The 24,017-nt window shown below is 46.3% G+C and overlaps 1 long non-coding RNA gene across 1 annotated transcript; it reads right to left on the bottom strand.

The window, feature by feature from the left end:
- Nucleotides 1–8,309: 8,309 nt before the first annotated feature.
- Nucleotides 8,310–13,618, bottom strand: LOC142586924 (uncharacterized). Its single transcript, XR_012829295.1, has 3 exons — nt 13,395–13,618; nt 11,680–11,854; nt 8,310–8,460 (listed from the first exon to the last, which is right to left on the bottom strand). It is a non-coding gene; the product is annotated as an uncharacterized LOC142586924 (long non-coding RNA).
- Between the last annotated feature and the right edge of the window lie 10,399 nt (nt 13,619–24,017).

The raw sequence follows: 24,017 nt of genomic DNA, 5'->3' as shown, positions 1-24,017 counted from the left end.
GGTAATATTGGAGGAGTCAGGGTCGTCAACAGGGTAGCGCGACAGGCTGTCAGCGTCCTGGTGCAGGCGGCCACACTTGTAGACCACGGTATATGAAAATTCTTGTAGCCTCAAAGCCCATCGACCAAGCCGGCCTGTAGGATCTCTTAGCGATGAAAGCCAGCAGAGAGCATGATGGTCAGTGACTACGGTAAAAGGGCGACCATAAAAGTAAGGACGGAACTACGCAACCGCCCAGACTACATCAAGGCATTCTCGTTCCGTAATCGAATAGTTGCTCTCCGGTAGTGTGAGGAGGCGGCTCGCATAAGCAATAACGCGATCATGGTCACGCTGACACCGGGCTAAGATGGCACCTACGCCATGACTGCTGCCATCTGTACGCAATTCTGTAGGCATATCAGGGTCGAAGTGGGCCAGAATGGGTGGTGAGGAGAGAAGAGTAACGAGACGAGAGAAGGCGGCGACTTCTACAGTACCCCACGAGAGTTGTACGCCGTTCTTCAAAAGATTAGTGAGGGGTCTAGCAATTGCCGCAAAAGCTTGAATAGAACGACGAAAGTACGAGCATAGCCCTACAAAACTTCGAACGTCTGCGGCTGTCTTCGGAACCGGAAAGACTCGGACAGTGCGAGTTTTGTCGGGATCGGGCTGTACTCCGGAAGCGTCAACGAGGTGGCCCAGAACAGTAATTTGGCGGCGGCCGAAACAGCATTTGGACGAGTTAAGTTGCAGCTTCGCCTTTCAAAATACATCAGGTATAGTTGTTACACGCTCAAGCTGAGTGTCAAACGTGGGCGAGAAGACGATGACGTCGTCGAGGTAGCAGAGACCTGTGGACCATATGAAACTTCGGAGCAAGGAGTCCATCATACGCTCAAAGGTGGCAGGGGCGTTCCATAATCCAAACGCGTTACTTTATATTGGTATAGGCCACCAGGTTTGATGAACGCGGTTTTTTCTCTGTCCATAGAGTTCTTCGAACTAATTCTATTTTTCCGTCCTTGCAATTTTTGCATTAACAGCGTTCTTGCATCTCTCCCTCATCGATACGCGGCCGCTGCAGCCGTAGGCAAATCGGCGATCTCGAGCTCAGCAGCGCAACGCCATAGCCATTCTATAGGCTACCCCGACAGGTAGCATACTTCGGGGCGCACTGATAGTTAAGTCACAAGTGCGAAATGACGTTCCTCAAATTAGTCGCAATATCTGGTCATGGGAAATAGGTTCAAAAATACGTTGACTCCAGAAGTAATGCCTAGCTTAGTCTCACAAGATGGTTGCGCGGTACTATCCCCCGTTTTTTTTTCTGAATTGCATTGGTGCGGCTCACTACGTGCTTGCGGGCGCTTTTCCGAGCATAGTTTGGTGTGCGCCTGGTTTCAGCACTGGTTTCAACGAATTGCTCGTGACTCACTGTATAACGCACTTAGCCAGTGCCGAATACTCGTATGGTTCTGTTTTCTGTTTTCTTTCTTTTCTCAACTGTCCCCATGTGTTCACGCTGAACGGTTATATATAATGCGAGCAGTAAAACTGGTGGATTTATTGTAGATCATAATCTATTCACCAACTCAGACATGCGGAAGCCGACATCTGCTCACTAATACTAAACTGTGGACCAAATGCAATTCTGGTCACAGTGGCTCTTCTACAAGGCGCAACTATCACCCATAAACACCGAAAAGGCTAACCTTTAATCCTAGACTGTCACATCCTCCTTCGTCAAACTAAGTGGTACCACGCGCGTCCGATGAACACCGAACAAAAGAGCTAGCAATACGGTACATTGGCGCTTCATTGTAGATCCGTTAGAAAAAAAGAATGCGGGCATTACGAAAAGGATGACTCCGACGAGCGTCTGCTTGCTTCTACGATGATGATCACAGCTTGGTATGGTTTTGATTTCAGTTTTGCTAGCTGCGACGCATCGTCGGAAGGAAATTTCCACTCGTATACCTTCTTACGGTAGCCGTCTGGCACCATGTGCAGGAAGGAATTTAACCGACCTTCTCCCACCATGCCTCGTCGAAATGAGACGTGACTTCTCCAGCTACGGTTGGCATCCAGCACCACATGCAGAAAGGAATTTCGCCCGACCTACTCTCACCACGCCTCGTCGAAATGAGGCGTGACTTCTCCTGCTGTGGTTGGCATCCAGGACCACGTGCAGAAAGGAATTTCACCCGACCTTCTCTCACCATGCCTCGTCGAAATGAGGTGTGACTTCTCCTGCTACGTTTGGCACCCGAAACCTCGTGCAGAAAGGACTTTCTCTCACCCGACCTTCACCCAACATGCCTCGTCGAAATGAAGCGTGACTTCCTAATTCGCCATGACCATTTCGAGTGTCCGCCGGTCTGGCGGAAGCCCCGCTTTGCTTACAGGCCTCTTTTCTGTGTGTGTGTGTGTGTGTATTTGTGTGTGTGCGACTTTAGAGGGCCCCTTTCCTCGAACGGACCAACTCTACAGGAGAACATCCACGAACCAGCAACGCCCAAAAGAGACGGAGAAGCGTCTACAATTCCAGGAGGCTCGGTACCACCAGAGGCATGGTATAACCGGAAGCGGGGCCCTCTTTCCGCCAATCCGACTCTGTGCCGGTCACGTGACGTCGACGGAAACAAGATCCCTCCCACGATTGTAGAGAGCCTATTTAAGGGGCTCCGAAATCTACTTTTGATCACTTCATTCTTTTCTCATCATCTTTCATCAACCTTTGAATAAACCGTGCAAGTTTCGCACTAGAAATCGTCTCGTCCTTCGGCGGTCGCCATGGTCTACCGGATGCCTGCAGCCCGCCGACAACGCCACGCTACCCAACGTCAGTCGAGCTTCGATACGAACGCGTCGCTACAACTCGGCAGCTGTACGATACGCTACCCTGGAATACGCAACAGCCTGCTTTGGCACAAGCCGGCGCAGTTTCCCCTTAAATGCTGTTTTCGCGCACAATGGCGCAAGGATCCACTCTCAGTGCAGTTTGGCGCAATCGGCGCAGATGTTCCACCATAGTAAGCGCCATATCTGAATCAAAGCGGGGAGGCAGCGCGGGAGGGTTCGGGGGCGCCTTCGAGTGCGCCAACAGGTACGTAGTTTGCGCGGTAGCGTGCGGTCGGGCGTCGTATCTTTAAAGGGTCTGCAAACGGCTGATGCCATTATGCGCGCTATGTTCTCGCCGTCCTTGCCTTGAAGCGAAAGACCGCACGAAGTTGACTTCACTCGCTCTTGCTGCCATGCTTTTTCAAAGCGGAATGTGCCTCAGTGAGCTTTTAAAGGATCACCGCTATAACGGAAAAGAAAAGCGGAGCGTGTTCCTCGAAACGCGCTGCAGACACTGTAGTCATTCCGCTACCAGTACAAGTGAGGATCAACGTACCACGCGCGTTGAAGTATATCAAGACTACTCCATTGTTGACAGCAGCAGGAGTCGTTACCTCCCAAAAATATCGAAGCCGAAATGGTGGATAGGTTAGGGGTAACTTAGCGCCCCTTCGTTTTAAAGGTTATCCCATCAGCTTAAACATAGACTAGCCTTGAAAACTTCGCACTTATGACGATTCCTGATGTTGCAATTTATGTGGTTCTCTTAGTGAAAATAAGCACTCATGTAAGTCAGCGCCTGTGTGTACCACGCCTTTCTGTGTCGCCGTCTTTTAATGCAATATAAGCCTCTTCACACGAGCATTTTGCCTGGGAATGTCCGCGCTCATCGAATGTGATTTGTTCATGTTTGGTTTGTGCGCACTGACACCATGCTAAGGGGTCGACCGTTAAGCCCGAGGCCTGGCTAACCGGGAGGCCGGCCCCTGAAACCCGGATGCTCACACTTCCAACTTCTACAAGGAAACCAGACGCGTGTACCTGCCTCCCCACACCAACCTCGTCCGAGCGAAAGCCACCGTGCTTTCCAGACTGCACATTGATTCAATTCTCAGTCATACAAGGCATTTTTTATTCACTGGAGGGGATTGCGACCCCGTCTGTACTAAGTGCGACCTTGGAGTGTTCGCCACTCGGGCCCACATTCTCTGGGGATGCGAAGGTTACCCTCCCCGACAATCATTACTGCCAGCTCCCTCCGAGGAGGGTTGGAACCAGCTGCTGACAAGAGCAGACAAGAAAATGCAACTCACCCTCGTCTCCTGAGCCCACGACGTCGCCCCAATATGGCAGCCACCCTAGGCCTACCTACCCTAACATACTACACTGCAGTGGCAAATAGTTATTTCTCTCGCTCTCTTATTAAATCACTTAGTAAGCGAATGTTTCCAAGTTTATACGGCCCATAAAGCTACTATTCTTACTTCGTATACATATCTATTAATTCGCTATCACAATTGATGCATTGCCTTTCATGCGAAAGTGTGACTTTTTTAGTGCATAAGACACCAGAAGTGCAATAAATAACTTTCGAAATGTATTTCAGCTTCGTTTCCGCAGCAATTTCCAAGGTGCGCTGTAAAGTCAAATTATGTTGAGAAAAAAAAATATGTTGTCCATGTCTGTAGCACAGCTGGTCGAAAGAGCTGTTGTAATTGCGTAGCTTGTAGCGTAATCATTAGCGACACCATCCAAGTTATTTACAGTTAACGTAGGAAATCATCGAGCTAGTCTACACTGACAAAAAAGTAGTCAGCCTGGATATCGATGACGTAAAGTTACACGACCGAATGCGTACACAGTTTCTTCTGGCCTTGGGAAAGCTCGCAGGCGCACACGCGATAGGACATGGAATGGGTTAGCATATTCCAGAAGGACAGATAAGAGATTTTGACTACAGGACGTAAGTAAACACTACACGCAAACAATCAAACATTAAGCATCCTCTTTTTTGTTGCTCTTCTCAGATACCGCGAACAATTGATCCATATCTGTCATTTTTCTATGGTTTTCTTCTGCTCGATAAGTCACTTATTGTTTTAGACGCTGCTTCTAAGAGACGAACCTTCTCGCTCGCGGCTTGTCCCGCCTTTCGTTGTAAGTTCGCGTTTGTGTGGCCCTGCTTCAACACAGAAGTCACCCGCTATTTCAGGTGATATGAGAGGCCATAACAACTTGTTCTTTGCGTCAATATTTTCTCAACGCATTGCGATCCATTGTTGTTCGCGCAATATAGTGATAACGCGTTTGAGTGCCTCTTCTACCCTGCGTGTGGTTGTTGAGTATGATTGCTGAAGCTTCACACCGATCTTCTCGCTCTTGAACTCCTTGCTACTGTAAGAATGCTACAGCACTAATACTACAAGTGCATTACATCATTTGTTTAACATTTTGAAAACTATGATATATTCGAAGCTAGCACCCGAAACCATTCCTTGCACGTAAAGAGAAGAAAAGAATAAGTACAGCGACGTAATTTATTATCCTTAAGGGAACATTTCTATAGCAGCCTGTTTTGAGGTGCTGGGAGGACGTTCGTCACAGATGTCGTGATACAGTGCACTGAGAAATTGAGAAAATGCGCATGTGGATCAATCTAAAGCGCATAAGATATAATTGACTCCAATATAAAAGGGAAAAGAAGAACAAAATACATGAACCCAGCAATGCAATGTCACTGTATGTACTGATGGAAAATTTTGGCCAGTTTCGACCCGGCTGCTCCTAAAGAATATGCAGAACGACGACGAATGTGTAAGCCCGCCATCAGTTTCATAAATTGACAGGGAGGTAGCCTTCCTTGATGGTCCCGTTTGATATTAGCACACTGTTTTCTTGTGAACAAGCTTTAGTGCTTAAATGTTCCTTTAAATGTATCATTGTGTTTTCGGTAGAATGTTAGTATCTGGTTTTAGAAAAAAAATATAGTGTGCTTCAAGTGTCTTGAGCCACTTTTGGGCCGTGTATTGTAGGGGTGGCCTATTTTTCAAATGTCATACTTTTCCTACAGATCTTATCAGCATTGCAAGTACTTTACATCAAATTACCTTTGTGTACACGTATTCAGACAATGTATATATGCGCAAATGAAGGAAAAGTTTTCGAAAAAGAAAAAAAGGGCTTTCTCCAGGTGGCGCCATTATATAATGCCTTTAATAGATCTTGCTGGTTCTCCCAAAAACAGAGTTGGTAGTCTGCGCTCTTTCGTAACGTTGCTCTGCACTTCAGACCTAACGGTGACTGTTTCATTGTGACGTTGTGGTAGTAGGCTCTGGTATTTTTTTTTAGCCGAGGGGAAAGTTAACGCATGCTAGCCGCGAATATTATTTTGTTGTTGTTTGCTAATTCGCTTAGCCTTTATACCTAGGAATAAAGTCATTATGCCTACCCATGAGTGCTCTCGTCATAACACTGACTTTCGATGGCACAACATCAAGAACACCCCCTTATTAATTTCGCTATGGAGTAACAGCACACGTAATCTATGGTACATGCACCTGTTTCGTAGAGAAAATAAAAATAAGAAAGGATGTATATAACATGTCTTATATTAAGAAATCTTCAGCTCTGGGAAAGACAACTCTGCACAATTGTCGGTTACGTCCATATGCTCTTTGTGTCCGTATGCTCAAACAGGCTATTTTATGACTGAGCAGAAACTTCAGAAACATGCTATGACAAGTTGTTCGTGAGAAAATAGGGATTTCGATTTTAACTTCAGATATTTTTAAAATCGGGGAAACTTTACCTAGATGTGGTAAATCATGAAAAGGCCACAGAAGATGCTGACTCGAGAAACTGAAGGCACGTCAAAACTTCCGCTGAGTGTTGTAGTGAACGATATACCCCGGTGCACAGGAATAAATTTATCAGGAATTCGAAATATTGCATCATCTGCATGAAGCACACAGCTAGTTTAATCCTATGTTGCGAGGCCTCCGTTATTCTACGAATTCTCCGGGCCACTTCCTCCTCTTCATCTGACCCACCGGCTTGTGCGGGTTATCCATTTCCTAATGCCTGCGGTATGCACCTAAACCTATTTTTATTATTGTGTCAATTTCCTTCACATGATCAGTGTTCCTTCTGAGTATTTGACAACGATAAAGTACTCCCGCTCAGACTCCAGAGGATGACTGGCGGTAATGAGCCCTTGTTGCATTTGCAGGCTATCTAACATTACCGTGGTATTCTTCATGACATTCTTCAACCCAACTTTCACAATTTCTCGGCCAAAGTTTTCTATCATTTCTTGAATTCATATCCAGTGTTGCTGGCAAGAGCAACGTTATCTGCACGCCGAAGGAGCTAGAGATATTTACTGCTGATTCTGACTTGTAAGCGTTCCCAGTCTAATTGCTTGAATACTTCTACTAAACATGCAATGACTACCATTCAAGTGATTGCCTGACGCTTTCGTGATAGGCAATTTTCCACTTTTCTTGTCGAGAACCAATGTATGTATGGAATACTTGTAGATATTTCCAAATGTATTAGCATATGAATTATGTACTCTTTGATTCTCTAACGCCTCTACGATCCATGCCTCTACTGAATCAAATGCCTCTTCATAACCTATGAAAACTACAAAAATGGGTTGATTGCAGTCCATAAATTTGTAGAATGAATGATTTATCAGATGAATATGATCAATTGTAGAGCATACCTTGCTGACGTCACCTTGTTCACTTTGTTGATTTAATGGAAGTGTTTCTCTGATTCTAATAGATGTTATCGTGTGTAATATCTTATACAGTACCGAAATCTAGCTAGTGGGCGAATATTTGTTTAGCTTTGAACGTCTTCGTTCTTGTGGATTGCTGGGATGTTGGCATTGTTTTAGTTCTCGGGTACAGTTGAAGTCGTGAGACATTGTGTATCATTTCGCAATTAATTTAAGCATGTCATCTTTGGTTAAATCAACTCTTGTTCCACCTTTTCGCTCTTTTCACGGAGACATCTCTCTCTAAGCTCTCCTACCCTCATAATTTGGTATAGAAGCAGCTGTTGTATGCGGTTCCTGACTACTTGCAATGCATGTTGCTTGGCTGGTCTGTGCACTTTAGAGGTCAGCGTAAGTTTTTCTGCTACTTCTACTTTGATGTTTTATTTATAAATTTTCATTTCCCAGTTCGTAAAAATGCAGAATAACGCAAGCAGTTTGACACTATGTGCATCAGTTAGAATGCCGAGAAAAGTTTCGTATACTCAGCCGTAAACAGCACCTGCATTAAATTTTTATGTATTTTTTGTTATACAACTGCATAAGGTATGCAGTATAAGATGCGAAGCAAATAGTTGAAAACACCCAGTGCTAACATGGCGATTTAAGGCTTTACAACTGCTCACGAAACCCTCATGTGGTAATGCTTGATAAAGCACAATATCAAATAATCTATGTTTTTATAAAACGAGAACCAATATGCACATTGCGTGTAAGCCTTGTCATTGAGAAATCACAAGGCCGTTCTTACGGCAGAAATGTCCACTTCTTATTTGGGCTCTTGGACGCTCCGATGGTCGAGTTGAGTCTTATTCTTGGTGATACGCAAATGTGACTTTTGATGTGGCAGCGCGCTGCAACACAAAAAAATGAGTTTGTGATGTTTGACGTACAGGGTGTGTCACGTAAATTGTGCAAAAATTTATAAATGCGCTAATGCCACGTAGCTGGACAAAACCAAGGTTATGTTGTTTCTGTACTTTGTATTTTGCAACAAAAACAAACAAAATCGTATACTGAACATACTACAGCAGTAAAAACTGCATAGGGTTTTTAACTGCCTCAAATTGAGTAGGACAGTCTGCATATTTAGTGAATGTCCCAAATCCAAATTTGACGCATGCGGCGCGGCCAATTATCCCACCTTAGGTTTTTGTATTACTGAATAGCAATAAATATACGAGATGCTATATTTATAAGCACCTGAGAGCTGCGGGCACATTATCGATTTATTTTCTCTTCTCTGACATTATCATATACGTAAAGCCATTTTTTTGTTCGTGGTGCTAGTTCGCTTTTGCTACCTAGCCCTTCACACAGCAAATCTATCTGTACTTGGAGAGCGGTGTTTGCCAGGCAACTATTGAGCACATTTCTGGTAAATTGCTAAACAGCAGAATCTGAACAAAGTATTGTACTTTGTAACGTCTGCATAATGGCGACTCCTGTTACGGCAGGGTCAGGCGTCACGCTTCCGCGCATCATCCCCCTCCTCACCTCACCATTTCTGTCTCAACTATGTCCAATGAAGAACTGTTAGCCGTAAAACATCAATGTTCATTCGTGACTCTGACACCCAGAGCATAAACTACTGAATTTTTGATGCTCATAGGATTACTGCTTTACAGCCACATATTATTGACAACTGCTCCCACCATGTTCATAATCTTTAACTGAAAGGTCATGTTTTATGTAGACCTATTTTGCAAACGAACAAGCAAATACCGTCTAGTGGCGTAGCTTCCACCTGCGTCAATATTGGTTCAACATATTCATTTTATGAAAGAAGCTGGTCTGCCTAGCACCTTCCATGCTCCTCCATACATTGCTGTTTAGATGTGTTTGTTTCCATATGGCACATTTTTGTTCAGATAAGGCGTGATTGAACGTTGTGGTGACTTCACAAAATGGCAGCTTGGAGCGTGAACACGTTTTACGACGGACGCTCACGTGAGCTTTACCATTAAAATCTAAACATAAGTCGCACATATATAAAATAAAGTGCAATTCTTCTTGAAGGAACGAAGGCGAACGGCATCCGTTCGCTTGGTACACGGCGCAGCTGTGCCCATTTTCACTTTGGAATAGATGTCCATGTCCAAGATGTTCGAGACTAGAATTTAAGGCTAGTGCCACCCAATTTTTATTTTGAACGCATGGCTTGCACTGTGACCTGATTGGCTGATTTTAATTCCAGCGTCTATAGTTAAATGGCTGCTAACTTCCCTTGTTCGAAGGGGACGCATACTGCCATCTGGATGAATGTCTAGATGTGCCTATCAATAACGATTACCACGCTCCGGAATGCAACAGCCCGAAAGAATAAGGTATCTCTCATCCCTTGCCAATAAAACATTAGATCAAATACCGTAACCCTGGCTGCTTCATGAAGACGCCAAAGCACCGGATATCCTTTCAAGTGCACCTAGGTAATCAGCAGCTCACACTTGTTTCTTTCAATGTTGCTTCAAGTAGGCCCCAATAGGGTTCAGTTAGAAATATGTGTGATATAGTGTACCACATGGCACAACTGTGATCGGAGTGTATGTATGTGTGTGTGTGTGAGGGGGGTTTATGCATATGTGTGTGTGTGGAGTAAAACGGTAACTTCTTCGCACGGCAACTTCACATTCGAATGCCCCACGGGGGTTGACATTTATTTCTCTTTCAACAACTAGGAAATAAAAATACTACTTCATAAATGACCTAATTTGCAGGAATGAAATTACGACCATCCAATGAGCAATACAATCGGAGTCTTTCTTTGGTGATTAATAAGAATATTTTTATGTTACAAGTGGGAGAACATTTTTAGTACGAAAACTTTTGAAGCCTGGTTGCATCAATATTATGCCCCATCTCAAATTTATTATCCTGTAAATGTGCCAGAGGGCTAGCTTTGCCGTTTTGTGGCATAAAAAGGCTAAAACTCAGTTGGTGTTTACGGGCAATGGTGTTGCGTGTTCCTGGCATTTTGAAGCGAAAGCTTTACTGGCCGCGAACTTGCGATTTCGCGTGGCGGTGCTCCGAGGAGGCACGTGACGTCACAACGCGCTCCTTGCCGCAGATATTTCGCTCTCTCTCTCTCGCTCCCTAGTCACTACTGCGCATGCACCACTAGTAGCACAGAGCCACGGGTGTTCCGTCGCTGCGCCGGGCCTTTCCGCCGCCGCGGTTTCGCATGGCGTCACAATGCGTCCCTCGTCGTTGCGCTAGCCTGCGCTCGCTTTGCCAGCTGCATCGCATGCCTGATAAGATGTCGGAGGATTGAAAAGGAGGGCTCGCGTGCGCCTCAACCACAGTTGAGGCGACAGTATGGAAGGCGGCAATTCTGATAATCAGGAGGAGGCCTGGAATCGACATCGGAACGAGATAAAGAGTAAACGACTCGCCCAGGAAACAGAAGAAAAACGCGCCGAACGACTGGCTAAACGCCGCAAGATAGCTAGACCACCAGACTAACGTGAACTTCCAGTCAAGATTAACCAAGGCTAACCATGCTAACCAGCCTTAGCAACCAGGTATATCCTGGCATTGCCAAGCTAAGCCAAAGCCAACTTTCTTTTCGAAGATGATTCCCGACTACTTTAACCATTTGGTGGGGTCGCGGCCACCTGGTAGTTTCCAGGTACTGTGGTACTGTAACGCTGCCCAGCAACGCAAGCCTCACATGCTTGCTATCATCGTCAGTACTTCGTTCTCACATTATTATTTTATTTAACGTATTCATAGAATAAGTGACATGTGTACCATAAAGTTGAATGGAAAAAGTACCTCCAAACATTTGGCGTCGTAATGGTCTGCTACGGCGTCTTTTATTGTCACACTACAAAGAATAAGGCTGCAGAAACAAGCTTCCGCATTTAGGGCAGAGAGTTGCGCTATATTGAATATAGACATAAACATGTACTAGCCCGCGAGAAAACTAAAAACAACGTTCAGAGACACAAGGACAACCGACGTGGGAAAACAAAGGCCAAGCGCGTTACATTTTCAATTGTCCTCTATTTTCTCCACCTCTTACCATTTGTTTTACGCGCTGGAACATGTATTTGCCTAGGGCATTTAATTACCGTGATCAGCACAGGGGCAACGCATTCTGTAGACTCCCTCCACAGCTCTCGTGGTGCATTTTTCGCCTAATTTTCCAACCGGTTGGCACGTTGGTCCGTTTGGGCCCCTCTTTAGGCAGCACAGGCCGTGTTTACATTGATTTGTGAATTCGCACTTCTCGCGCTGTAGCCTTTCCTGCAATAGGATAAGAAATATACTTTTTCAGTAGCAGGCATTAAAAGGAACATGGCGAAACGTCTTTTCCCCGCTCATGTTCGGATCAGCTCGGCGGAATAGGCCTAACATCTCTTCTGCATCAATGTTGCGCTGGCTGGTTGTGCAGCGTTGACCATCTCCATTGAGGTCTGCGCTAGGGTAAGTTGCGAGCAACTCCCGTTAGAGGATATAGCAGGACACAAAAACCGCTGCATAGTTTTCAAACAGTGCTTTTGTGCTGCTCTCTAACGCGAAGTAAAATATTCGTAAATTGCGCTCTCCGTATCATCAGTTAAACTCCATAACAAACTCGATCTCCTAGCTGGTCCTCTGCAGCCCCAATTGTGAATACGTAGAAAGGTCAGGTGTCATCGATGGATTCTTGACGACTTGAGATGGCTTCACCAGAGTTCGCGGAACCTCAGTAGCGCCTCCGTTCACACTCGTTGGCAGTCGAATAGAATTAGACAATAGGGAAAACTCGGCAAGGCGCTCGATACTACACGCTGTGACTGCTGCGTTTGTGAATAGGAATAATTTTGTTGAGTCCGAGCAGTCGTGGATCTGAGCTGCTTTCTCTGGCTTCATAAAAGCTTGAAATAGTCACATGCGGACAAAAAACTAATCTTTTCCTTAGAAATGCCCCTGAACAAGCACATAAGTTTGTTCGTTCCAAAAATAATAGTTATCGTGCTTGAAACTTGAATACTTTTCTGCAAGGCATTATCGACAAAAGGTAGTGTTTGTTTTTATGTCGCTCAATTTTGTGAGAAATCAAAATTGTTTGATTGCACACAAAAGCGAATAGCAGCAATTATTATGAAATGAACGATACTGCGTAGTACACTAAATGGAGCGAAATGGCAACTACCTTGAAACAAGTGTTTTCGACAGCGCAGGGAAATCAGATAAAAGAACACAGAGCACGTCATTCTGATTATCTAAATTTATCTGATTATAGTGTGCCTAAACTCATAGCGATATTATGCCGAGTTCAGTGCAGAAAATAAAAAATATATTTCCGACGAAATCTTTGTAAAAGAAAATTTCTATATGAACTTTATTGGTTCAACGACAGCAATAGATTATAATATATTAAAAGCATATCACTCCAAATTACATTAATAAGGTATAGGTCACAATTTTAAACAAAACAAAGGTCAGAAACATGTAGAGTCCATGCATTTAAGCTTTCATTCTCGCTTGAAAATTACACCTAATATTTATTGTGAAAACTGTATACATACCCGCCGCGGTGGCTTAGCGGCTATGGTATTCTGGTGCTAAGCAGCAGGTCGAGGGATCGAATCCCGGCCTCGGCGGCCGCATTTCCATGCGGCCGTAATACAAATAACGCCGGTGTCCCATGCATTCGAGGCACGTTAATGATCTCCTGGTGATCAAAACTAATCGGTAGCCTCCCATTACTGCGTGCCTCATAATCAGTTTGACATTTTGGCACGTTAAGCTGTATAACCCAAACCAAAACTGCGTTCATAAACACTCAGTGCATACTTACTTTTATATAAGGACTGTTCCTGTGGCTTTTAGCTAGTAATGCTAAAGTTCCTAAGAACAATACAACGTAGCTAACTTGGAAAATAGAAATACCACACATCGTATCAACTTTGCGAATTCTCATAAAATCCTAAAGGAAAGATTCTGCGAAGCGAGCGTTTGTGTTTTCTAACACACCAGGTGCACGTAGCCCTGCTGGTGCCCTTTTGCAGTATTGCACTTGCGTACTGCCCAAGAGGTAAGAGAAAATTGATGGCGCGGGAATTGTAGAATTCATTTGTCTTGCTCTTACGAAAGCAATTGTTCTTCGTCGCTCGCAAGAAAGGATACATCAGACAAAGCATGCAAGACTTACCTGCATGCAGCCTTGTTCCAACTTGCGTCCAGATGCTCTTTGAGAAACTTCTTTTCATTCCATGTCTTCTGGCTCCCACAAGTGCTATCATATGAATGTTGTTGGGAGGGGGTAGGGAGAATGGTGTACGTGCCAAAACCATGACATAATTATGAGGCACGCTGCAGTCTGAGGCTCTGAGGTCACCTTGAAAAGCTTAGGTTCTTTGCCTTGGCTTCAATGCATGGTACAGGGGTGCGTTTGCATTTCACGTCCATCGAAATGGCGCCACCGTGGCCTCGATCAACTAAACTAGTAGAGCACGGGTTACAATTGTTCTACTCGCACTGCCTTATAGCAAAACTTTATTAAAGCGCCTTCACTGAATTTAGTATTTCCTAGGTATGCTGATCCCCTAGACATGTTGCTATCTATATAAGAAGAAACTATCATGAGGTGGTTAAATGAGTGCTATAAACATGCTTGCTCTTCATCTGCAGCGCATATCGCTGCAGACTATTTCTTGCCTACACGGCGAATCTTTAAGACACATAAACCTTGTTCTTCAAGCCATCTGATTCCCGTCGTTCAGCTGTTCAAGGAGCGCAATTACTTTACTCGTGAGCTTCTTCTGTTTGTGTTCTCCTTACACCATTCAATAACTGCTGTGCTGCTGTGCACTTGATTTTGAGAATGGTACAAGTGTTTCTTTTTTCCTTATGCCCATTTCCACCTCCAGCTTGCCGCGGCACGGTAAGCACCATCTCCGGAATCAGACTACATTACAGACCACGATATTAGGAATCCCAACCGTTTACGATTATAGTAAATGCCGAATCAGACATTTTTCTTGGCATAGGATCAGAAACACTGTGCCCTAAAAAGACGGCATAAAAACGTCACAATAATTTGTTCAATTATGCGCCAAAAAGTGTTTGTTCCAGTGAGCTTAGTTAGGTATGCTGTTTCTTGTTTTAACGCTTTATAACGCAGAGAACAGACGGTAAGATTCCCATGGCTATTATTATTATTATTATTATTATTATTATTATTATTATTATTATTACTATTATTATTATTATTATATGGTGTTTGTGGCCATAGAACGCCGTGAAAAATAGTAATTTTTCCGGTGACCTGTCGATGACGTGGATAGTGAATTCCTTATGGTAGAAGTGACATCGCCGTTGAAGGGCCCAAAACATCATCATCATCATTATCATCATCATCATCACCATCAGCCCGATTACGTCCACTGCAGGGCAAAGGCCTGTTTCATACTTCTCCAACAATCCCGGTCACAAGATAATTGTGGCCATGCAGTCCCTGCAAAATTCTTAATCTCATCCGCTCACCTAAGTTTCTGACGCCCCCTGCTCCGCTTCCCTTCCCTTGGAATCCAGTCCGTAAGACTTAATCACCACCGATTATGTTCCCTCCTCATTACCTGGCCTGCCCAAGCAACCTTTCTTTTTCTTGATTTCAACTAAGATGTTATTAACTCGCGTTTGTACACTCACCTGATCTGCTCTCTTCTTATCTCCTTAACGTTACACTCATCATACTTCTTTCCATAGCTCGTTGCGTCCTCCTCAATTTAAGTAGAACCTTTTTGGTAAACCTCCAGGTTTCTGCCGCGTAGATGAATTCTGGTAAGGCACAGCTCTCATACACTTTTCTCTTGAGGGATAATGGCAACCGCTTATTCATGATCTGAGAATGCCTGTCAAATGCAACCCCAGCGCATTCTCATTATTCTGATTATTTCAGTCTCATGATCAGAATCCGCGGTCACTACCTGTCCTAAGTAGATGGATTCGCTTACAATTTTCAGTTTCTCGCTACCTATCGTAAACTGCTATTTCTTCCGAGACTGTTAAACAATATTTTAGTTTTCTGCAGATTAATTTTTAGACGCACCCTTCTGCTTTGACTATCCAGGTAAGCGAGCATGAATTGCAATTGGTCCGCTGAGTTAATAAGCACGGCAATATCATCAACGAATCGAAAGTTACTAAGGTATTCTCCATTAACTCTCATCCCCAATTCCAGTAGCGCTGAACCCATTAGCGTCTCTCTTCGCTACAATCACCCACCGGGAGCGAGAAGGGAGCCGTCCGGCGACCTAACAGCTCGTCACGATGAGCGGGTCGTAGTAAGGCTTTAAACGGTCGACATGTACAATCTCTCGTCCACGGCGGCGCATGTCTGAAGATGGCTCAACTGGTTCTATCACATAGTTCACAGGAGATGCGCGTTCGAGAACACGATAAGGGCCTTCAGACTTAGGGACCAGTTTTGATGAGAGGCCAGGGGCAGTTAAAGGAACTGAGAGCCACAAGAGCGCTCCCGGATCGAAGGTGACCGTGGCAGTGGCGTCACCGCGAGTGCTCCTCTGGCGCTCTTGATCAGCGGAAATAAAGGCCCATGCGAGGTCGCGGCACTCTTCTGCATGTCTGACCGTGGCAGAAATTGGCACGCACTCGGATGCATCCGGCCGGTACGGCAGAATGGTGTCAATGGTGTGCGAAGGGTCTCGACCATACAGCAAGAATTAGGGTGAAAATCCACTCGTGCTCTGCGTAGCGGTATTAAACGCGTAGGTGACGAATGGCAGAACGGCGTCCCAGGTCGTGTGGTTGGAGGCAACGTACATTGAAAGCATGTCGCCGAGCGTACGGTTGAAGCGTTCTGTGAGGCCATTCGTTTGAGGGTGGTACGCCGTAGTCGTACGATGAACAACGTGGCACTCTTTGAGAATCGCTTCAACTACTTCCGACAGGAAGACGCGTCCGCGATCGCTGAGCAGCTCTTGAGGTGGACCATGCCGCAGGATGAATCGGCGAAGCAGGAATGATGCAACATCGCGTGCTGTAGCTGCTGGGAGAGCGGCGGTTTCAGCGTATCGTGTAAGGTGATCTACTGCCACAATGGCCCAGCGGTTACCAGACGACGTCAGGGGAAGTAGCCCATACAAATCGATGCCAACGCGACCGAACGGCCGGGTAGGGCAGGGTAGAGGCTGCAGACCAGCTGGCGAGTGGTGGGGTGATGATTTTCGGCGCTGGCAGTCGGTGCATGAGAGAACGAACTTTTGAATGTAGTTGTACATTCCCCGCCAGTAGTAGCGTCGTCGGAGGCGCTGGTAGGTTTTGAAAAGTCCCGAGTGAGCAAACTGTATATCAGAGTGGAACGATGCGCAGTTTCAGAACGCAGGCTTCGAGGTACAACTAATAACCACTGGCGGCCGTCAGAGGTGTAATTGCGTCGGTGAAGCAGGTGGTCTCGAATGGCGAAATGGCGAGCTTGACGGCGTCATGCACGAGTGGTTGGCCGCGATGACGGATCAGCAAGGCAGTCTATGATGGAGGCAATCAAGGGGTCCTTGCGCTGCTCAGAAGCGATGGTCCCAATGTCGACGGAAGAAACGTCAAGCTGGGATATTGCGCAGCAGGGATTGTCGACTGGCAAGGGAGAACGTGAGAGGGCGTCAGCATCAGCATGCTGGCGTCCGTTGCGGTACAGTACGCGGATATCGTAATCCTGTAAGCGAAGCGCCCAACGGGCGAGACGGCCTGAGGGATCCTTCAATGACGACAGCCAGCATAGTGCATGCTGGTCCGTGACGACATCAAATTGTAGATCATACAAATAGGGCCGGAACTTGGTAAGCGCCCAGATGATCGCCAGGCATTCTTTTTCCGGGACGGTGTAATTGGTCTCGGCTTTAGTAAGCATACGGCTTGCATATGCCACAACATATTCAGGAAACCCTTCTTTGCGCTGCGCTAGGACAGCGCCGAGGCCAACACCGCTGGCATCTGTGTGTACCTCAATAGGTGCCGTTGAGTCGTAGTGGCGCAAAATGGGAGGAGACGTCAGCAAATGACGGAGCTTAGTGAACGCCTCGTCGCACTCGGACGACCACGAATGGAGAGGTCCGTTGTTGCCAAGGAGCTTCGTCAGGGGCGATATGACGGCGGCGAAATTGCGAATGAAGCGCCTGAAGTAGGAACACAAACCTACAAAACTGCGCAGTTCTTTGACGGACGTCGGTTTAGGAAATTCAGCTACGGCACGAAGTTGGTCTGGATCGGGGAGGATTCCATCCTTCGAGACGACGTAACCTAGTATCGTGAGCTGCCGCGCTGCAAATCGGCACTTCTTCAGGTTCAGTTGGAGGCCAGCGTTTGCTAAGCACGTGAAAACACGCCGTAGGCGTTCAAGGTGCGTGGTGAAATCAGAGGCAAAAGCAACAACGTCGTCGAGATAACATAAGCACGTGTGCCACTTCAAACCGCGGAGAACTGTGTCCATCATGCGTTCAAAGGTTGCTGGCGCATTACAAAGTCCAAACGGCGTGACGTTAAATACGTATAGGCCATCGGGTGTGATAAAGGCTGCCTTCGGCCTATCGACGTCAGCCATGGGTACTTGCCAATAGCCGGACCGTAAATCTAGAGATGAAAAGAATTCTGCTCCGTGTAGGCTATCGATGGCGTCATCGATTCGCGGCAGCGGTTATACATCTTTGCGAGTGATCTTGTTCAGGCGCCGATAGTCCACACAGAACCGTACCGAGCCGTCTTTTTTCGTAACAAGGACGACAGGGGATGCCCATGGACTGTTCGAGGGCCGGATCACTTCGCGGCGAAGCATATCGTCCACTTGCTCATTAATCACACGACGCTCTGTGGCAGAGACGCGATATGGTCGTTGTCGCAATGGCGGTTGGGAGCCAGTGTCAATATGGTGCGTGACAGCAAACGCCCGGCCAAGGGAAGGTTGCCCGACATCAAAAGAAGAGCGAAATTCTTCTAAGATGCGCAGAAGCTGCGAACGCTGATGTGGGGTGAGGCCATCGGCAATAGATAAATCGAACACACCTGTGGGCAAAGGGTCCGACGTAGAGAGAGAACCGAGCGTGTTGTAACTGGCGCAGGACGTGTCTTCGGGAATATCCGTAATTTGTACGGCGTCGATGGCGTGCGATGGCGACGTGCGATGGCGTCAGAGAGGCTGCTGCACTGCATTGATAGAATCACTGACGAGTTGGCAGGAACGTTTCTGTCGTGCCTGACGAGTAGTTTGTTCGCAAAAGAAGCATTATCGGCAAGCGTCATATCTTAGATCGGCGACAGTTCTAGTTGGGCCCGTGCGCAATGAATGACGGCATCGTGGCGGGCGAGAAAGTCCCACCCCAGGATAACTTCGTGGGAGCACGAGGAAATCACAATAAGTTCGACGGCGTATACAACGTCCTCGACGAGAACACGAGCGGTGCACGCCGCAATCGGGTGAATACGCTGTGCGCCTGCTGTTCGGAGGGCGAGTCCAGCAATGGGCGTCGTAACCTTTCGAAGGAAGTGACAAAGCTTTGCGTCCATAACTGATACAGCAGCTCCGGTATCCACGAGGGCATATGTGCGCACACCGTCAACTAACACGTCTATCGCATTGGTCGGGCTACGTTGAGGACTTTTGCGTTTCGATAGGGTCGCAGCCCTTGCCTCATGGACTGCGACGATTAGTTTTCCTCATCCCGAGCTTCGGGCCGAGGGCGCATCGGTGATGGGGAGCGTCGGCGTGGAGAAGTTGAACGGCGGATGTTGGCGGACCGGCGGAATGGTGGTGACGCAGCCCGAGGTTCGTCGTCGTAATAAGGGCGCGGAGAACCCGCCATAGAACTTGGCCCATATGGTGTAGCGCTAGGCGACTGCACGCGACTACAGTAGCGTGCGACGTGGCCTGCGTAGCCGCACGCAAAACATATCGGTCGATTGTCCGCTGTACGCCACCGAGTCGTTGCGGCAGGTCCCATCCATGTGGAAGGGGGCGTTGGACGTGGCGGCTGGTGAATCGATTGCATAGCAGGCTGTTGTCGGGGCATAGCGAGGACTTCAGTGTACGTGGGAGGTCCCCGTTGAGGGAGTTGTTGAGGCTGGGTGACGACTTCCGCGCAGCTGAGTGGCACAGCTGTCGGGATCTGTTGGGGCCGGGCCATGACTTCGGCATAGCTGTGAGGCGCAGCCGCAGGGACACGCTGGTGGTGCTCAGGCAAAACTTCGTGCAGTTCTTGCGCTATGACACGGCGAAGCGGAGGCACAAAACTTGGCGTAGGCGTGTGTACCGACTGCGACTGTGCAAAATCCATCAAGGAGAGTTGCCGGGCAGCTTCCTCGCGGACGAACGCCTTCATTTCTGCGAGCAACGCTGCCTGGTTGAACATGGCAGCCAAACCAGCGAGGTGTTCGTCACGCGGTAGACATCGACGGGTCAGTGACAGCTGCCTGCGGAGTTCTTCATAGCTCTGACACAGTGTGACAATTTCAGCCACAGAGCGTGGACTTTTGGCCAGCAACATGTTAAAGGCGTCGTCTTCTATGCCCTTCAGGAGGTTTTGGATTCGATCAGACTCCGCCATGGTCGAATCGACTTTCCTACATAGGTCCAGGACATCTTCGATATAGCTGGTGAACGTTTCGCCTGGCTGTTGAGCTGGTTCTCGCAAACGTTGCTCGCCACGCAGCTTGTAAACAGCAGGGCGACCAAATACATCGGCGAGGGAAGTCTTAAATTCCGACCATGTCTGGAACTCTGCTTGATGGTTGTTATACCACAGGCTGGCAACTCCAGCGAGGTAGAACAGAACATGGCTCAGTTTGGCCGCTTCGTCCCACTTGTTAAGGTCGCCTACCCTGTCGTACGCCGTGAGCCATTCGTCCACGTCAGTGTCGACCACTCCAGTGTAGATAGGAGGGTCGCGATGACGAGGCACCCCGGGGCACGCAGTGGGTGCAGGAGGAGGCGTTTGCTGGGAGGCCTCTTGGGGCATGGTAGATGGTAGGGTACGAGACCGGAGTTCCAGGATGATCGTCTGAGGGTACCCCGCACACTCCACCAATTCTAAAGGTGTTTATTAGGCAGAGCTCGGAGCAGCGCAACGTCGACGGAGAGGGCAGTCACAGCTTCCAAGCACGAGAGCCGTTGCTGAGCAGGAGCGCTCGACCCACTACCGTTTAGAGCCAGTAGCGCTGAACCTACTAGCGCTCTCTTCGCTACAATAGGTAATAAAATAATGAAACTGGCTAGTTAATGATGGGAACTATGGCAATTTGGTTTCATTAAAAACATGAGACAACAAAGCTAACAGTGACACTACAACTTCAAGGGAGACCTTGAATACAAAGGCAGTTAATCACGTGTTAAAAACCATTTCCCGAGTGTCTGTTTCAGCTAAAAAATCTAAAACTGTTGAGGTTAAAAGTGGTTCTTTGCTATCAAAACATGTCAGGTGATGATGTATTTTTGCGCGATACGGAGCAGGGAAATAAATTTTTCTCTCTGCTTCTGTTGCAGGGCACTCAATAAGAACATGGTGGACTGTGAAATTATTACTGCGATCCTATAGGCTGGAAGAGCGTCCCAGTCTGTGATTACCGTAAGTGGGTCCTGTTCGTAATTGGCAAACAAGTGCTTCCTTGTTCCGTGCTGTTTTCTCCCTTATCCAGTTCCCTAGTTTTGGTTTAAACGATGTGTAGCTTATGCAATGCTTGGGTATCCCACTGTCTTTGCCAATGCTTTCACAGTTTGCGATGTAGAAAAGGCTTTAAATCTGTTGCAGGGATCGCTAAAATTTACTGACGTAGTGTTCTCGTCAGTAGCTACGGTGCCTTTTATAACTTTATGGCCAGGTTCCCAGCTTAATACGATCACTTTGTTACACAGATACGCGGAGCACAACAAGCTGTGCAGTTCATTCAAAATGAAATTCTTGTGTTTTCATAGACTGATTGGGGATCTCACTACACTTACTGAGTCTGGGAAGACAAGAGCCTTAGCGACATTTGTGAGCCCTGTGTCTTCATTTGCCGAGAGTATAGTGTAGGCTTGAGCTGTAAAGATACTCGTGTGTGGATTTAGTTACCCGGACGTTGAAAACGAAGGTTCGAGAGCTGAGTAAGAAACAGCCGTAGAGGATTTGAATGCGTCGGTATAATACGACAGAAAGCTTAGCTAGTTGGTAAGGATTCATTATGAGAAGTAGTATACTTAGTATTATGCATAGTATTCTGTGCAGGAGTACTTATTCTGGTGTTCACCAAAATGGGATTGTATATGCGCTTCGGGCGCACGCTTTCATATTTCTGCAGAATAGATGTCCCATTCAATGGTCTGCCATTTCCACGGATGAGGCAGGTGAGTAGAAGCCATGAAATGAGAAGTACTCAAGGCGACCGGTGACTCTTGACTGGCGACTTTCATGTAGTAAGAATTAACCAACTAAATATAAGTACTTACAGTCTGTCAAGCTGGACCCTGTTTCTTCATATTGAAGGAGACATATCTGCCGAAAATTGAGTTATATAGATAAAAGGAAAAACAGAGAAACTCTAAGACAGGAAATACGTTGTTATTGAAGATTAGCCAGCTCATTTAGAACCCGCAGGTGCGAGGGCAGAGCGTGCTATATACTGAGCATGGTCGAAAATGGTTCGTTATAAAAAGAAAACTGCGCAGCAAATCCAAGCGAAACCCACCTTGAATGGGCAAAGTTCTGAGACTAACACATGCACGTAAATTGCGCCTCTGATTGACGTCGAGAAGTAGCACATACGTAGGAGTACTCACAATAACAGCTTGCGTTCTCTGGTATTTCCAGAAAAGAAAAACAGCCCGATCAGCGGCTGGCGTACGCAGTCCGCGATAATACATACTGTCCTTCTTCTATCATGGCGATACTATTGTCGTCATATAGCCGTTATTATGTGTTTGTAGTCCTACTGTCGTAACGACCTAGTTGTCGTTCCTTCTTGTCATTCCAGCTCCATCTTCCGATTAGCTTCATACTACCGCCATCGTCGCGTTCTTGTTCTATTCCTTCTTCCATTATCTTCAATACTTCTTCATTCGATCATTCTCATACAGTCGTACTCAAGACATTATCGTCGGTTTATGGTACACTTGGTCTTATCATGGCGGTAGGGGCATGCAATTGCGGAAACATCACCATCGTCACGACACCATTGTTACTGCGTCGTTGTCATGCAAATGATAATATAGTGTCATGTAATGGCGTTTTGTTCGATCTATCACCGTCATATGAACTTTGTAATGCCATTTGCATGATACTGTCGCCGCCACCTCAACTTTTTATTCCATTGTCGTCACGCAGTTTTTGTCATACCATCATCATTATTTCATAATAGTCTTCTCAATGTTGTCACGTCGACGTCGTCCTGTCAATATTATTCGCTGTTTGTCGACCACTGTCGCCACTGCGCTTCGTTATAGTCGTTACAATGCAATTATGTGCATTCAATTGTCATCATTCTCTCCTTCTCATTCCAGTGCCGCCATTACATCGTCGGTATATATTCGTCCTCTTGCCGCCGTCGTTCCTCCAACTACGTGACCTGAGTGTCGTCACCCACTGTCGTCACCCACTGTCGTCACGTCGTTATCGTCGCAAAGTATTCGTCGCCCTTTTCATCGTCATCATTCGTTCGTCGTCCCTTTTGGTATACGCATGTTTGACCAACATTACGTTATGTGGAGCTACACGTTTCCATATGAAATCTGATTGAACTTCATTGTCTGCTCTGTACAAGCAATTTTTCACTGAACACCACCAGCGCTATTGCTTAAACTAGTTCGGACTGAGTGTGATACTTCTGAGTATATTTTTATTATTGTAGTTAATCAACATTTCTGAGAGTAAATGGTGAATTATATTGCAGTTTGACAATTTGAAAAGCTGAGATAGATTTTGCATATTTAGTCCATGCCTTAGGCCGTGAGAAAACCTGTTAGCAACGTGTATTCTACTATTCGTACCCCTCAGACACATAATATATTAAATAAGCTTTCGCCAAAATTTCTTTTATGATTTGCTTCTTTACATGGCAGCCCCCTATGAGCCATTATTCACGGGTTGTGCGCGTGCGCTGTTTTACCACCCTGAGTTGCCTGCTCAAGCTAAATAGCTGCAGAGGGATCAGCAACGAGATTTGTGAAGCTCCTGGAATGTTCCAAAATTCGGTGATATTTGGGTATACTTAAAGCATTCCCTGCTGCCTTAAATATGGTTGTTGTGCCTATTTTTATCCTTCAATTTCTAAATTCATTTAAGCGTTATATAGCCCGACACATAAGATTTATCTTAATCATTCAAGCTTTCAAGAGAAGTAAACTACAAATAAATGTTAAAAAAATCCTATAAATTTTATGAACTTTCAGAATGGGTGTCCAAGCACGTCAAGAAGCGGTATTAAAAATATTACTTTGCTA

Source organism: Dermacentor variabilis, chromosome 7 (assembly GCF_050947875.1).
Source record: "Dermacentor variabilis isolate Ectoservices chromosome 7, ASM5094787v1, whole genome shotgun sequence".
NCBI lineage: Eukaryota > Metazoa > Arthropoda > Arachnida > Ixodida > Ixodidae > Dermacentor > Dermacentor variabilis.
The sequence above is the reverse complement of the archived record's forward strand: the minus strand, read 5'-3'. Positions and strand labels throughout refer to the sequence as shown.